Raw genomic sequence first — 18,514 nt, forward strand, 5'->3', positions numbered from 1 at the left:
ATGTTGATTAATTGTGTAATGAGGATTTGTGGATCAATGATGTGTAACACCCTGAAACTACCCCTGGACGTCATACGGTACTTAGGACCACAAGTGATCTCAAGCTAACCCAATACTGGCATGATGATTGAGCTACTGATTAAAATACATAAGATTGGAAGTAACATATGAAAGAGAAGTCTTTAGTTGAACACACTCAAAATAAAACTATATAAAATGATTACAACTTTGGTTATACAATACAAAACTGGAATCAAATACATTAACTCTACTAACTATCTATAAAGCCTCTACTAATATTGCCTATAAGTAGTTAGGAAATGACACCCCGCCATCCCTAATCAATACGACTAAATAAAGAAAACAGGATGCTTCTCGAACTATGATTGAATCAATCCCTTCAATTAAAAGGACTCATCACCTGCTAACTAGAAGCTGCACACTATCTGATTATGATGTTTGGGCTACAACTGGTACCTACATTATGAAATAATATAGCACATAGATATATATGTGAATCGATACATTTGGAATGTACAAAGTATGTGAGGTTGAAGTCATAGGTAAAAAAATAACTGGATATACACATAGACTTTAAAATAATGCATGCTAAGTGTAGATGACTCACCTTGAGCTTGAATAAAATGAAAGCTGTAAAATCATAAACATGAGTAATGAAGCATAAGGATAAACTTTGTGATCCATAACACTTAGTCCTAAAGCTTTACTTTTACTCTTTCTTTTGGGAAGTTCTTCTAACCGACATAAACCATGTGAGCTATCATGGAGTCCAACATCTTACCCACATTGAGTAGAGTTGTTATACCCTTTCCATCAGAATAGAAGCTTAATATGAGTAATCACTATAATTAATCCACAATGGGACTTAAACCTGTGGTGGCACGTAGTTCTGGGGCATGTGATCATGGACTCATACCCAACTCGGTGCTAAATACTACTCCCATATTACTTACATGCTCATACTTTTAGGAAATCCACCTTAAAATAGCATAAGCGTTTATAGAATGAAAACAAATTATGCTTCGCTTTATTTAAATCATAATCAGGATGAACAAAGGTGGATTCCATATCTTATCTTAAGATCAATCTTTACTTTAAATCTTGGTATAACCTACCAAAGGAACTTAAGAGCATAGTCTTCTTGAAATCTAAAAAAAATATATACTTAGGACTTATAATATAAGCTTAAATTCTTAGAATTTCTTAACAATATTTCATGCTAGATAATCTTCTTGAAATACTTCAATAATTTCAGTAAAGATAATGAAATCAAAATCACAATGTGAGTCTTATAAATCAAAACACGAGCATGTGTAACCTTGATGTATTTAAAGCCTTTGAATCTCATGCTTTATTTCATATAACTTATAACATAATATCATGCTTAAAACTCAATTGAAAATCTTTAATAACTATTCAAATCAAACTTATGATATACAAATCATAATAGAGAATCCTTAAGTCAAAACATAAATAGATGAGAAAGCATGCACTTTAATACTTAAATCACTTTATAAATCCGTAAACTCAAAAAAATATAGATTGGGTATGAACCCTAATTGCAAATCACATAATATTAACTTTAAAACAAGTTTTGGGAACAAGGATGAAAGAGTATCCTTGTTCATAAACCCCACATACCTTAATAGACCTAACTTGGTGGAAAAACCTTAACCTTGAAAGCCTTGGAGATGATCTCGAAAGTTTTCTTGAATATTCTTGGATTAGGGAACTTAAATTCTTGGGTTTTCTTAAAGAGAATATGATGGAATGGATGAACTTGGGGGGAATGATTAGGGTTTGTTCGTAAGAGTAAAATTGGAGAATATGGGCAAATAATGCCCTAACTGACGTTTAATCTTATGTTTTTATGACTTGGGTGATGGGAAAAAGACCTAACTGCCCCTCAGAAGATTAAATTCATAAATGGGATGCCATTTAGAGGGACACCGTGATGCGGTGAATGGCCCATCGCTATACCCACCGCGATGCACCACTATCGCAGTGAGGTTCTGGAATCAAAATCCAAACATGCTTGAAAATTCAAAACTCCCCCGAGACATACTCCTTACACCCTTGAACATGAAATAATGCAAAAACTATCGTCTCAAAGTTCGTAAGGTCAACTTAAAAATCTTCAAAGTTAGGAGGTCTTAAAATGGCTAAGTCCCCAACACTTAGTGAAAATTTCAAGCCTTAAGCCCTTAAGCATGCAACTAAGATGAGCTACAATAAGTATGGGGTATTACAATATCTCCCCCATGGGAATATTCATCCTCGAATGAAACTGGTTTGACTGAGAGTACTGCACTAAGGTAACTGAGATCATATACTGAATATGTATGAACTGGAACAGGATTGCATAACTTATTCTGAAATATGATACATAAACTGAATATCATGAACAAAACTGATTCCTTGAATACATCCAATGACATGAGAATAGTTATAAGGCTGAGATAGAAACGAGGGAGTCAACTTATAAGTAACCATTACTTTAGGATGGATCTAATTTCGTGAAGAAAAGATGAGAGGTTTAGGACATGAAAACTTGGGGTACTACAACATCTCCCCCTTGGGATCGTTCATCCCCCAAATGATATTAACTTGTCTGAAATACTAAGGAAAGACTAAGATGATGCAGGGGACACTTATAGACTGAATCATGACTAATAGCTTATACTCAACAATAGATTCCACCTCAAAACTGTACTTTACTTTAGTCTACTTAAAATATTCACATGGGCACTGATAACTATATCGACTGAAGTCTGAGCTGAACTGAATTCTCTCACTATGTTCAAGCCTACTTGAATCTACAAAGTGCACACATAGCACTATAATACTAGTCTGAATCATGATTTCAATACATCCTACGTTTTCACAACTCCTCATCTCAAGAATAATTCTTATTACCACTTTAACAACTACATTCAACCTCTTACTAGGAATTTACTAACGCGCAATGAATTCATCCACTTATACACTAACATAGCATTCAAGCCTTTCATTATAACCACATATGAACTTCTAGGAAAACACCCATAAAGGCATCTTTCTCATATTCTCTAAACCTCTATCAATAACAACTTTCAAGCATTACCCTAAGAAAAAACACACAAAATTTCAACTAACCAAGACATGTATGAAAAACTTGGCCTCACTCTTACTTCACACTTACATCCTTAGCTAAAAATAAGCATACATCAATCTTTCATCAATAATAAATATTTACTCTGTCACATCTAAACAACTGCTCATCATCACTATCTTGACCTAAGGAAAGGTCACTGAAAGGTTAGAACATGAGGAACTAAAGATACTATGCATAACTTGGACACTTAACTGATGCCGGAGAAATAGAGTATAAAAAGCATAAATTCATCGAAGAGAGCTAACCTGAGGACATACATGACATAATATGAATTTTGTTGATCATTAAGAGTGTAGCATGAGTACCTTAAACTAAACATACTGTAAATCATGAGTACATGAGTCATGAGTTGCATGACCTGAGTTTGGAGTTCATAAATTTTGTGGAATATGATTTGTACTACTAAGTGAACTGGAACTCCTCATACTAGGAACTACAAGCGTACATGATTCTATAGAAAGTGTGTGAATATGAGATATGATCATGGAACTAGCACATAAGGCATACGTAGATATTGTGATGAATGAAATACTATACTTTGTACTAAGATAAGAATGGGTTGGGCATCATCCTCCCTTATTGCTTTTCTACAACATACTAGCACCACTACTAGGATATGAGAGCCTGACTTAGTTACATGCCCTATTATCTCCCCCTTAGCTTAAAGCCATCATTCTAAGTCTATAGGGCCCTTTAAATAAATCCTAAACTAAACTACAACCACTTTATTCTAAAGCCCGAGATATAACAATACACATATATAATAAACTCAACGTGAAAGACTCCATCTGAAAGTGCAGAACCCGCTACTAGTACTTTCTTCTAAGATACAATTCTTAACTTTCTATAGCCCAATAACAATCATATAATAACTTGAACACTTACCAACTTAGAATCTTTATGAGTATCACCATACCCTGAGTTCACACTATCTAGAGTTTCAACTTTTTTTCTATTTGCTTAATCTTCAAAGATTCAAACTTAGATTCTAACACTTAACATGGATATTCCCAAACTGTAATTAACCATACTTCTTCCATCATAGCCTACTAATATCATATCTCGAAACATATTTTTTCCTAAACCACAAGAAACAAAATCATACCAAAAGACTCAACATCACCTATCCATAACTCCTTAACTTAGCTATTAAGAACACCATCTATTATATAACTAGCCTTCTTCCTGTTTAGCAACACAAGCGTAATACTAACCACACACACTCTTTAATAATCTTAAAAAATAATGCAACCCCCATATCACCTTGGGTACACATCTATATCATACCTTCAATATCATACTTAATTGCGAACAAATGAACTTAAACTCTTGCATATACTATTCCGACCTACTAGATCACTTCCATATAACTAGCATCACTAACCAAGCAATCATTATCTCCACCTTGATTGTCATCCACTGTTCAAACTTAGTGTCTAGTGCTATACATGATCAACAACCCAACCTCATATACTATTCTCACTTGGAAGCTATAAAATTAAACATCAAGAAACACTAGTTCACTGGAACCTCATTATAACAATAATTGTTCATGCTCGTATGGCCTATCTTATTATAATCCATTAGCACATCCTTCATCTACGCATTACTACTATTACCCATCTATACACCTAAATTCACTTCATAGCTCTGTAAGTTTCAACTAAACTCCTTGTAACCTCAAGAGAAGCCTAATTCGCAATACTCAACCACCAAATACTTTCATTAATAATTTATACTTTTCTAACACAATAAATACAATCAATAACTCCTTCTTCACCTTTAACCCAGGGACTTGTACCACATTCAATACCCCTAAACTAAAACAGAAGGACCTATTACCTTACTACTAACTCAATTGTATGTAAAAGTTTATCTATATACATTAGATCAACTTTCATTACCACCTTTTTTGTCTCTACTCTTCTAAACACATACTTCTAACTATAAGAAGGTTCTACTGCTTAAGAATTATAACACTCAATGTCATGATATCCCTCGAATATAAACTCTATCTAACAACATAGATTCATATTATCTCCTCTCATGAGCATTATCTGACTTGAAGGGTTAATGAGGAATCTAAATAAGTATCTTGTTCTATATTAACTGAATAACTCATATGGATGAGGACATAAGCTTTCAACTAAGGGACTTATAACACACTAGTGAGCTCCCCTCAAGACCCTAGTGTGACTTCTGAAGTTACTGATAGTAATTTGAGAGCATCATCTTCAGAAAAATTGGAATCTAGTACTCCTATTATCTTAGAAAGTCATAGATGGAGAATGAAGTAACACATGAATCGACAGAAGTTTCAAAGAGAAAAAATTTATATCATGATCTAAAGAATGAAAGAAAGGAAAAATTACCTAAATTCTATATAGCTTCTCAAAGAAAAGTACAGACGTCTATGTACCATTCCGTAAGACTGTACTAGACACAGCTTCATACACACCCTAGGACACATGAACTCTATGCTCTGATACCAATTTCGTAACACCCTGAGACTACCCCCTAGATGTCACACGATGCTTAGGACCACAAGTGATCCCCAGATAACCCTATACTGGCATGATGCTTGAGCTATTGATTAAAATACATAAGACTGGAAGTAACACATGGAAAGATGTCTTTAGTTGAACACGATCAAAATAAAACTATTTAAAATGAGTACAACTCTGGTTATACAAAAAAAAATGGAATCAAATACATCAACTCTACTGACTATCTATGAAGCCTCTACTAATATTGACTAAGGTAGTCGGGACATAATCCTCAACTATCCCTAATCAATATGACTAAATAAATAAAATAATATGCTTCTCAAACTATGATTGACTTGAGCCCTTGAATCAAAAAGACTCATCACCTACTAGTTGCACACTTTCTTAATATGATTTGTGGGCTATAACTGGTACCTATATTATGAAAAAATGTAGCATATAGACATATATGTGGTTAGTAATTTTGAAATATGTTGAGTTTGTGGTGGTGAATGCATAGGTAAAACAATAACTGAATGTACACATAGACTTTAAAATAATGCATGCTAAGTACAGATGACTCACCTTAAGCTTGAATAAAACAAAAGTTATAAAATCATAAACATGAGTAATGAAGCATAAGGATAAAATTTGTGAGCCATAAGACTTAGTCCTAAAGCTTTACTTTTTCTTTTGGGAGGTTCTTCTAACCGACATAAACCATGTGAGTTATCATGGAGTCCAACATCTTACCCATATTGAGGAGAGTTATTCTACCGTTGCCATCGGAAAAGAACCATAACTTAAGTGATCACTATACTTAACCCACAATAAGACTTAAGCATGCGATGGCACGTAGTTATGGGGCATGTGACCTAGGACTCATATCCAACTCGGTGCAAAATACTACTCCCATATTACTTATATACTCATTGTTTTAGGAAATCCACCTTAAAATAGTATAAGCGTTCATAAAATAAGAACCAATTATGCTTATCTTTCTTTAAATCATAATTAGGACGAACAAATGAGGATTCCATATATTATCTTAAGATCAAAAGATCAATCTTTACTTTAAATCTTGGTATAACTTACCAAGGTAACTTAAGAGCATAGTCTTCTTGAAATCTTAAAAAAACTTGTACTTAGGACTTATAATATAAGCTTAAATTCTTAGAATTTCTTAAAAATATTTCATGCTCAATAATCTTCTTAAAATACTTCAATAATTTCAGTCAAGATAATGAAATCAAAATCACAATATGAGTCATCTAAATCAAAACACGAGCATGTGTAACCTTGATGCACTTAAAGACTTTGAATCTCACGCATTCTTTCATACAACTTGTAACAAAATATCATGATTAAAATTAATTAAAAATATTTAATCAATATTCAAATCAAACTTATAATACACAAATCATAATAGAGAATCTTTAAGTTAAAACATAAATAGATGAGAATAAGCATGCACTTTAATACTTAAATCACTTTATAAATCCATAAACTCAAACCAAGATAGATTGGGCATGAACACTAATTGCAAATCACATAATCTTAACTTAAAAATAAGTTTTGGGCACAAGGATGAAAGAATATCCTTGTTCATAAACCCCACATACCTTAATAGACTTGACTTGGTAGAGAAACCTTGACCTTGAAAGCCTTTGAGATGATCTTGAAAGTTTTCTTGAAAATTCTTGGATTAGGGAACTTAAATTCTTAGTTTTTCTTGAAGAGAAGTTGATGGAATGGATGAACTTTGGGGGGGGGGGGGTGATTAGGGTTTGTTCTTGAGATTAAAATTAGAGAATGTGGGCAAATAATGCCCTAACTGACATTTAATCTCGTATTTATATGACTTGGGGCGATGGAAAAAAACCTAACTGCCCCTCAGAAACTTAAATTTGTAACTGGTATGTCATTTGAAGGGATACCACAATGTGGTAAATGGCCCATCACTATACCCACCGCGACGCACCACAATTGCGGTGAGGTTCTGGAATCGAAATCCAAACGTGCCTCAATTTTTGTCAAAAAAATCTAAAACTTCCCCGAAACACGCTTCATACACCCCTGAACATGAATTAAATCAAAAACCGTCATCTCAAAGTACGGAAAGTCAACTTAAAAGTCCTTGAAGTTAGGAGGTCTTAAAATGGCTAAGTCCCCAACACTTAGTGAAAATTTCAAGCCTTAATCCTTTTAAGCATGCAACAAAGACATGAATCGAGCTTGGATAAGTACGGGGTATTGCATGATGCTAGTTAATAAGAGATATTATTTGAGCGATGAATAAGTATACTCATGGTGATTACTGGTATTTTGTTAAATGGTAACTAGTGGGATTATGTTGGCTAGAAATAAATATTAGTTAATTGGAGAATACGGTCTAGTGGTGAATCTTGACTAGATACTACTTTGGCTAGTGAATAAATAATGGTTAGTTGATGATCCACGAATAATGACTATGTGATGAATAGTGGATGGATAATAATTAGAGGTTATATGATGACTAGTAAGTAATTGATTTAGTAATAAGCGTTGACTAGCTAATAATGAGTGAATAGGCTGTAATGATGAGATAGGTGCCTATATTATGGTATGGTGTTTGGGTGCCAACTTTTTACTTGTGATTGAACTTGTGTTGCTTTATAATTTGGAATTATTTATTCCTTATGCTAGATGATATTGGCATGCAATGATACCTTATATTTTATTGTTGTTTCCTATAAAACCCCGCATTTTCAAGCTAGACATTGAACCATCATTTCTACGTGTGTAAACTCTAATCCCAAGATTTGTATGTCAATACATATGTCATGATAATTATCCTAGTTTGAATAGTGCTTATTAGGTGAAAATTTTTCATAGTAATCACTTAGAGAAAAGTTGAGCTAAGAGCCTTTGATTCAGCCAAATTTTGGTATTTGATTTTACAAGGGTCAACTTTGAACCTGTATAACTTTTTATACCTATGGAATTTTGAATCTCAAGACCTACTAATTATAGATAATTAAATTATCTTTCCAACAATACCAATTTCGTATTAATCCGATAACAATAACATACCTAGTGTATTTCCACCTAGTGGGGTCTAGGGAGGGTAGAGTGTACATAGACCATACCACTACCTCAGGAGAAGTAAAGAGGTTGTTTCCGATCGACCCCCGGTGTAGAACCAATAACAGTATAGCAACAAAACATAAATTCATATAAACTTGTACAAGCAAAATAAACTACTGCTAGCCATAAGATAATACTAGTGCCACAAGATACTACTAAAACTATAAATCCAAAACCATAGACAACACACAGCCCACGAACAAGAAACTTCATACACAAATAAGGAATGCCTCCTATTGCGACCGATGCCCTCTCACTCCCTAACCCTTAACCGTAATCCACTCCTCAAAACCTTCCAATCAAGGCTCATATCCTCATGCCTAATCACCTCCCTCTAATATTTCTTCGGCCTACCTCTATCCTGCCTAAAATAATCCATAGCCAGTGTCTCACACCTCTGTACTGGAGCACCAGAATCTTTCCTCATCATATTTCTAAACCAACATAACCTCACTTCTCATATCTTGTCCTCTACTAAAACCACTCCCACCTTCTCTCGAATAATCACATTCCTCACCCTATCTTTCCTAGTATGACCACACATTAAGTGCAACATCCTCATCTCCGCCACCTTTAACTTTTGAATATGAGAGTTCTTAACTAGCCAACACTCTGTTCCATACAAAATAGTCTATCAGACTGCCACTTTGTAGAACTTACCTTTAAGCTTCGGGGGCACCTTCTTATCATATAAAACTCCCGAAGCGATCCTTTATTTCAACCACCCTGCCCCAATATAATACATGCCATCCTTACATGTCATCCTTATCAATCTCCCAATTGCCCTATATCATAGAACCCAGATACTTAAAACTCTTCCTCTTCTGAATGGCCTGAGAGACTAGCTTCACAAATACGTCAACCTCCTGCAACACAAGCTAAACTTACACTCCAAGTACTCTATCATGGTCCTACTCAAATGAAATCTTTTAGACTCAAGGATCTATCTCCAAACCTTTAACTTATCATTAACTCCTCCCCAAGTCTCATCAATTAATATAAGATCATCTGCAAATAACATACACCAAGGCACCCCCTTAAATATGTCTCATCAAAACATCCATCACCAAGGCAAACAAAAAAGAGTCGATCCTTGGTGTAATACTATCAAAATCGAAAAGTGCTTCAAATCTCCACCTACCATACTCACATGAGTCTTTGCGCCACCATACATGTCCTGAATCGACCTAATGTATGTCATGGGAACCCTCTAGCCTCCAAGAACCTCCACTAAATTTTCCTGAGAATTCTATCATATGCCTTCTTAAGATCAATAAACACCATGTGCAAGTCCTTTTTTCTCTCCCAAAATAGCTCCACTAATCTCCTTAAAAGATGAATGGCCTTCGTAGTTAAGAGACCTGGCATGAAACCAAACTGATTCTAAAAGATAGTCACGATCCTTCTCATTCTCAACTCTATCACCCTTTCTCAAACCTTTATAGTATGACTCAACAACTTAATCCCTCTATAGTCATTGCAACTCTGGTTGTCTCCCTTGTTTTTATATAATGGAATCATCGTACTCTACCTCCAAGCTTCAAGCATCTTCTCTGCCCTAAAATGATGTTAAACAACCTCGTCAACCATTCAAATCCTGCCCCACTAGTGTTCTTCCAAAAATCAACAAGGATTTTATCTAGCCCCGTCGTCCTATTTAGACTCGTCCTGCGAATAGGCCCCTTGACCTCTTCAACCTTAATATGCCTACAAAAACTATAATTGTGACACTTCTCAGATTGTCCAACTCCCCAACACAAAACTTTTTTACCCCTCATCGTTCAAAAGTTTATGAAAATAGGACTGCCACCTTTTCCTAATAAGGGAATCCTCAACCAACACTGTACCATCTTCTTCCTTGATGTACTTCACCTGGTCAAGGTCATCATCCCTCCTCTCCTTGGACTTGGCAAGCCTATATAACTTCTTATCCCCTCTTTTATCCTCTAAAGCCACATACAAGATCTCAAAAGCTGTTGTCTTAGCCACCGTAACCACTAACTTAGCCTCTCTTCTAGCTACCTTATACTTATCCTTATTTTTCTATGTCTCCTCATCCTTCTTTCTCTCAACCAACTTAGCATAGGCTACCTTTTTCTTAACCTCTTCATTCTACCACCAATCCCCTTGGTGCTTACCAGATCGTCCTCTCAAGACACCTAACACCTCTATAGCAGTCTCTCTAATGCAACTAGCAGTCATTTCCCACATACTATCCACATCCCTACTACTCTCCCAAGCCTCCCTACTCTTTAACTTCTCCCTCATCTCTAAACCACTAGCTAAAGTCAAGCTACCCCACTTAATCCTGGGTCAAACCTTCATAATCCTCTTCTTTCTACCCTTATTAATTACCAAGACCCTCACCAACAACCTATGTTGAGTTAAAAGATTCTTGCTAGGAATGACTTTACAGTCTTTACATAGCACTCTATCACTCTTCCTAAGGAGCAAAACATCAATCTTAGTCTTGGCCACTGATTTACAAAAAGTAATAAGGTGTTTCTCTCTCTTTGGGAAGCTCGCATTTTCTATCCAAAAACCAAAAGCCCTAGCAAAATCCAAAAAAAAAGCTCCACCTCCATTCTTCTCCCTAAAATTTAACTCGCCATACACATCATCATAACCTCTCGACAAAGACCCAATATGCCTATTGAAATCTTCTCCCATAAAAATCTTCTTAGTGCTCAGGATTCCCCTTACCACCTCATCCAAAACCTCCCAAAAGCCCTTTTTCTCCTTCTTGTCCAAACCAACTTGTGGAGCATAGGCACTAATAACGTTCATTGTTGACCCTCTAATGACTAACTTAATAGACATCAACCTATCACTGACTCTCTTAAACTCTACCACTTGCTCTCTAAGTTCATCATCTACTACGATACCTACCCCATTTCTATGCCTCAAGCTACTCGAGTACCCCAACTTATATCTGTATACATCCCTCGCCTTAGCGCCTACCCATTTAGTTTCTTGGACACAAGCTATACTAACCCTCCTTTTTCTAAGAATCTTTATAAGTTCTATCGACTTACCTTGAAGTGTTCCTATGTTCTACGACCCAACTTTCAACATGGAAGCACCCTTATCCCATCTAACCCTACTGCTCCTCACTCTTAACCCTAGACTCAAACCTAGACCAGATCCTAATCCCAAACCCACCTTATGACATAACCTTAGTTCACCATCTATTGCCCCAATCACCACTCAAAAAGGGAAATGATAGAAGAAAATAAGTAAAGGACACGAAAACATGACTAGCAATGGCTAAAAATAGATATGTATGCAAGTAAAAACAACAAGCAGAATTGATACTCACAAACCATAACAAGCACTACACTACCTACAGTAAACCCACCGAAACAATCAAGAAAATCAAATAAGAAATCAAGATACATAAAAAGATGGAAAACCTAGGCCAAATAAAGTAGCAAAAAAAGAACTACAAATGAGTGAAACGAGTGCACTAGTCTAAGAAGAAGATGGAGTGAGGATGTTTTCTTATCGTTTTGTCAGATTTCAGCAAATTGATGCATAAATTGGTTGTCAAAATCTGTTGTCGCCACTTTTACCCTACTGCTGGAATTACTTCCCTATTATTTTTCATCAAAAAATATACTATTGCCAGAAAGTGTATTGATTGCCAAAATCTTTACTAGTACTTGAGGGTTAGGAAGAAAAAAAAGAGTCATGCTTAGCAATGTGAGAAAGAAACAATAAGTTTCACCAAAAACTAATGCCACTTTGCCGAAAAATGTTGGGATCACCAAAAAAACACTTGGGGTACACCAGAAATAAATGTCCGATGCCGAAAAATTAATCCCCAAATGATTCAGTTAGTGCACTTCACTCCATGCACCGGTGCGTGATGGATAGGTGCGTAATTCCGGTGGTGCGCCAAGGCAAATCATCTCACACCCAGTCACTGATGAAAGTTGGTCCAGCCAAAAATGATGCTTTGGCTCCTTCTATGATGGAGGTGACTCAATATATCCACAAATATTTATAGTTCATTGTTGTCGAGGATCTCCAAATAGACATAATATAGTATTTGTTCAGTGGGAACCACTACTCAAGTGCAGTTAAACTTTGATCTTCTTTCTTTGAGATTCTGACACACCATCTTTCTTTGCCTTAATCTGATACCTGAGTGAAAAGTTATTACAATTTTTGTGAGAAACAGTAAGGGTCAGTAATAACTCCGCAACGTAGACTTTAGGCCCTGTGTTAGCCTCCGCGACATGGAGGATATGTATCCTGCAGTCATAAGTAACAACGCAAGGGATGTTTTAGTCATTTCCTCTTCACCCAAGCACCCAAGTGATGGATTAAAGCCCTAAAAGGGCATTATTTGCCTGTTATCATCAAAATAACTCGTGTAGAAACCCTCTCCCTTCCACAGAACGAAGAATAAACACCCCCCTCCCTCCCCTAAGAATTTAAGAGTTCAAGTTTTTAAGTTCAAGCCTTCTTCAAAACTTTAACCATTGAGGTATGTAGGTTATTCATCAATGGGTTTCTTCCATCTATTGAGTCCCAAAATCACCTTTTTGTTCTAGTATGGATTTCTAATCTTGTTTTGTGAAAATATCCATGTAAATCATGAACTTAATCCATGTCTTCTTAGAAATTTGAATTCAAGACATGTCAACTTCCTTTCCCATGTAAATTAAGTTATTTCATGTTTTAAATTTCAATTACCCATGTCATTTCAAGTGATTTCATGCTAATTATCAAGTTATAAATTAAATCATGTAAAGATGTTGTCCTTTCCAAGTTTATCTTATCCCCATGTTCCAATTCATGTATTTTATCAGTTAACTAAAATATTTTGTGTTTTGGGTGTCTAAATTTATATTACTATTTTAAGAATTGTCATTATATTTAAAGTATCATTTTGTAACACCCCAAGACAGCACCCTGGGCGTTACACGGTGCTTATGACCCTGAAGGACCACTAGCTAAACCATGACTGGTACTTGCTGTGAGCACTGAATATAATACTGAAATATATATGCGGAAGAAATCTAAAAATGCCATAAGGTTCTCAAAATACTAAAATAATAATAACTAAGTATAACAGATAATAACATTTGAAAACTGAATAACTAACTATGCTAGTCTGAACGCCTCTAACTATCTGAGTATGAAGTTGATGGGACAAACCCCCAACTAACTCTGACTAAAATAACTATTGAACTACTGAAATACAAAAATAGGTAAACTCTATCCTCAAAGTATGAAGACTTACCACTATAACTGCTGCTGATAGCCTAAGCTACTAAGTACGGTCAGGAGCCTAAGTGTCTGAACCTATGATATGAGACATCATAGCGCAAAAGAGAGTATGCGTTAGTACATAGAATGTACTGGTATGCTTAGTGAGTTAAGGCTGATATACATGGGTTCATATGTATGAGTTGATCATTGACTTAATAAATATCATAAAGTAACTGGATGAGAGTACATGCAAAACTGTAACTACTGAACATACAATATTATGCATATCGGTATACATCATGCATCTAAGATTATACTGAAGTTGAGTACTGAATTCTGATGACTGAGTAACTAATAATTGATAGCTAGGGTTATGTAGAACTGACTAAGTTCTTTACTGAATACTCACACTAAAACTGTAACTATGGGAGTGTTCAACTAACCGACATACCCCGATATAGACGGATTTAAGGTCTAACTTATGACCCCAGTTGGAAGGGTGTTAGCACCTTTCAATGGGATACTAACAAGGCTGGGTCAACCCTAATCTGGCAGAAAGACTCATGAAGTATATATATGATTATGTCAACCCTAGTCTGGCAAAAGGACGACTTACCCTACTTTTGCTATGCACTTCTGTAATACAGGGTCTGCTACTAAGGATCAAATCCTTTGCTGGTAGAAATGGACCCATCTCTGGGTTTGCTCGGTGTTGAATGCTACTTCTAACTGAATCAAAACTGAATTGATTACTAGACTGTACTAGGTTTGACTGAACTAACACTAATCGTGTTGACTAACTGAACTGGACTGAGTTCACTGAGTTCTATTAACTAACTGAGTACTACTGTTCTTTACCCTTACTGGGATGATTCTATAACTACTACAACTAAGTAAACAGCTAGATTTCGGGTAATAAATACCCCCAAAACTTGATAGCATAATAGATAAACTCATTTCACAACTTTAATAATGCAACAATAGGTTACCATGCATGATTTACTCATATGGTCATTTTATCAAACATTAGTAAGGCATAAATTAAGCATGGTAATAGTTTAAACATTTAGTAATAGCATATGTTCAATGCAAAAATCACCAAAAGATCATAATGCACAATTCCTACACTTAGACATTTTGTCAAACACTTAGGAGGCATAACCTTGTATATAAGAATGAACAACATGTTAATGCATCATGACTACAACAATCAATTCACAATTCAAGGGTTTTGACATGGGAATTACGGCAATCAACATACATGTTATCTTATGTTTATGAAACTTATAATTACATCTTGAATTGACACCCATACAACAACACAAACATGAATACTACCCAATTTACACATGCAGGTCATGAATCTGAAAACTTGTAGTGTTAAAAAGGGTTCTTGAACTCCAAGAGTGGAAGGAAACCCAAGGATTAACACGGTGAGTGATGGAATTCATGAAGATTATTGGGGATTTCTTGGAACTTGATATTGAGCTTGATGAACTAGGGTTTATTTCTTTAGAGGATTTTGTGAATAATTAATGTGTTTTGGCTGAATTGGGTAAGGGGAAAAGGACCTAATTGCCCTTAGAAAGTCGAAATTTAATGAGCAAAATATTCCCAGTGATGTGATGACTGATGTGCTGCATCAATGGTATTGATGCGATAGACAACGTGTCGTGCCGATGGCGCCAACATGATAGCTAACGTGATGCATCGAGATTACATTGGCTTGCTGTTTTGGTCATCCAAACATGACCCAAACAATGTTCAAAAATTTCAAAACTCACCCAAGATGACCTATTGACATCCCTAATCATGAATCAATTTAAAATCAACAATATAAGGTCGTAAGGATCAAAAATAAGATCATCCAATTACGAAGGCTAAAAATGATTCTAAGTCTAAACACTTAGCTGAATTTCTCTAAGTCTGGGATCCTTTATTATAAGCTATATGGGACTGAATTAAACTAGAACTTTTATGGGGTCTTACAATGTCTCCCTCTTGGGAACATTTATCCTTTAATGAGACTGGATGAACTGAGGAACTGCACCTACATTGACATGCATAACTGAAGCATGACTGAATTCTAGAGGCATAACACATGACTAAACTGTTTCATAAATGCATGAATGATATAAGAATGTTATGCAGCTGTAAATGAGTAAGGAATATAGAAAATCTAAGGAAGGTTGTTACCTTAGGTTGAGTCTAAGTCTACAGAGAAGAGGTGAAGATACTTGGTTTGCATGTTTGCCTCTGCTTCCCAAGTAGCTTCCTCGACAAAGTGATTTCGCCAAAGAACTTTGACGAAAGGAACTTGTTTGTTCCTTAGTCTACAATATGATGATCAAGGATTTCGAATGGGACTTCTTCATAAAAGAGACTATTCTGAACATCTACACTCTCTATAGGGACTACAACTATTAAGTCACCAATGCACTTCTTTATCAAGGATATGTGAAACACTAGGTGCACTGATGCTAAGTCTACAGGTAACTCAAGCTCATAAGCTACCTTATTGAAACGACTCAGAATCTTATAAGGACCAACATATCAGGGACTAATTTTCCCTTTATTACCAAATCTCTTCACCCCTTTCATGGGAGAGATTTTGAAATACACACAATCACGAATCTCAAATTCAAGATCTTTTCTTCTAATACCTACATAAGTTTTCTATCGGCTCTGGTCAATCATAAGCCTCTCCTTGATCAACTATACTTTCTATAAGGCATCAAAGACCAATTCTGGCCCTACTACCATGGTATCATTACCCAAACTAGGGCCTGGCCATGACGAACATCCCAAACCATGAAGGCCCGGAAGTCCTTCTCAATCTGATCTGGTAATCATGCACAACATTCATATCATAAAAGAAAATGTGGAAATAAAATCTAATACGGAAACATGGTCATTAAATTTGGATTTCAAGACATAAGAATGAAAAACTGCAATACAAAACATCTGAATAAGATCTGACTCAGTCTGTGAAATCTCTACTACATCTCAAAACTATTCTGAAAACTGGGACAAGGCCCCCAATAGATAAAAACCATATCTAATAATAATTTTCTAAAAGTAAAAAGGCCTTCTGGAATAAAGAAGGCCCACCAACTGGACACTACAACTCTTTCTGATAAAATCTATTACTTTTCTGGACCCCTAGATTGAGGGAGAAGGGGGGTCAATACAGATGTATTGGTACACAAAGTAATCCAAAATAAAACTTTTATATAAGTAAAATAGTGGAGAGCAATTTGTTAAACATCATGTATAAACAGTTCTCAAAACACATGGGCACTTTCTGAAAATAATAAGTCATTCTTGTCAATGCACTGTCTATTCTTTGTATTACTTCTGAGTTAGGTGGCACTCCCCTACAACTCTGATATTCCATGGGCTATATGGAAACTGCCATTGACTTGACAGGGAATCCCCCAACCCAAGTATGCCGTAAGGGTTGGATTCTCTGATTTGGATATGCCACACGACACTAGGCTAGTGTAATATAATATATTCGGATCGATAAATCACGATTTTGGGCAATGAGTTATCTGAACACGTGCCCTCTTCAGGGAACCACCTAACATATATTTATGCCCTATTTTAGCCTTTTCTGAACATGCATCATTTGAAATTCTAAAACATAAAAGCCTGATTTCTATATTAGTCTATGTCTGTTATGGCATTGTCTGAGTTTGTATCATCATACCAAGACTTGCAAGTCATTATTCTGAGCCACATATGATTATTTCTTTCTAAAATAATGTTCAGGACACTTTATCATGCATATAGTGCAAGAAGAGTCATATCTCAAATCATAAGTCAAAAATCATGCAAAGGCTTTCCATTCATTCAACAATTTCAATAAGTAGCGGCCAACTTCTCAAAAACATTCCTGAAGTTTCTTTGTTTATCAATCTCAACATTTAAAATCATTAAAGCATTCCTCTCTTCCATTCTTAATCATCATGAATTTTACATAAGGCAAATAGTATCTTGAATCATTCTGTAAACCATGAAATGTAAGGATTAATAACTTGTAAATCAAATAATAAAGTAATGGGAGAGGGAGATTATATATTTCATGCTCTCAATTCACAATTCATGGTTTTCAATGTATATGTACATACATACAATTCAAATCAATTTGGAGAAAGGCCTAAAGACCAAAACAATACCATCAAAACTTCTAAAACATGAATTTATTCATAAATCCGAAAACCCTTTTCTTAAAAACATGATTTCTATGCCTATGAGATTTTAGGAAAACCTCGCGTACCTCGATTATGAAGAATAATGGCTGATCCTTAAAGCCTATGATTTGGGATTCTAAATCTCTGATAAATTTTGAAAATCCACGGTTGAATCTTGAGTTTCTTAAAGGAGAAGTATAGGAACTAGGGTTTTCATTTTGAGGAAAGTCTTGAGAATGTTGTATATTATGCTTGTAGAGGTATAAATCTCCTGTTTGGACATTTTGAAAGACTTGAGAAAAAGTCCATAC

This window comes from Capsicum annuum, chromosome 4, assembly GCF_002878395.1.
Source record: "Capsicum annuum cultivar UCD-10X-F1 chromosome 4, UCD10Xv1.1, whole genome shotgun sequence".
In the NCBI taxonomy this organism is placed as follows: Eukaryota; Viridiplantae; Streptophyta; class Magnoliopsida; order Solanales; family Solanaceae; genus Capsicum; species Capsicum annuum.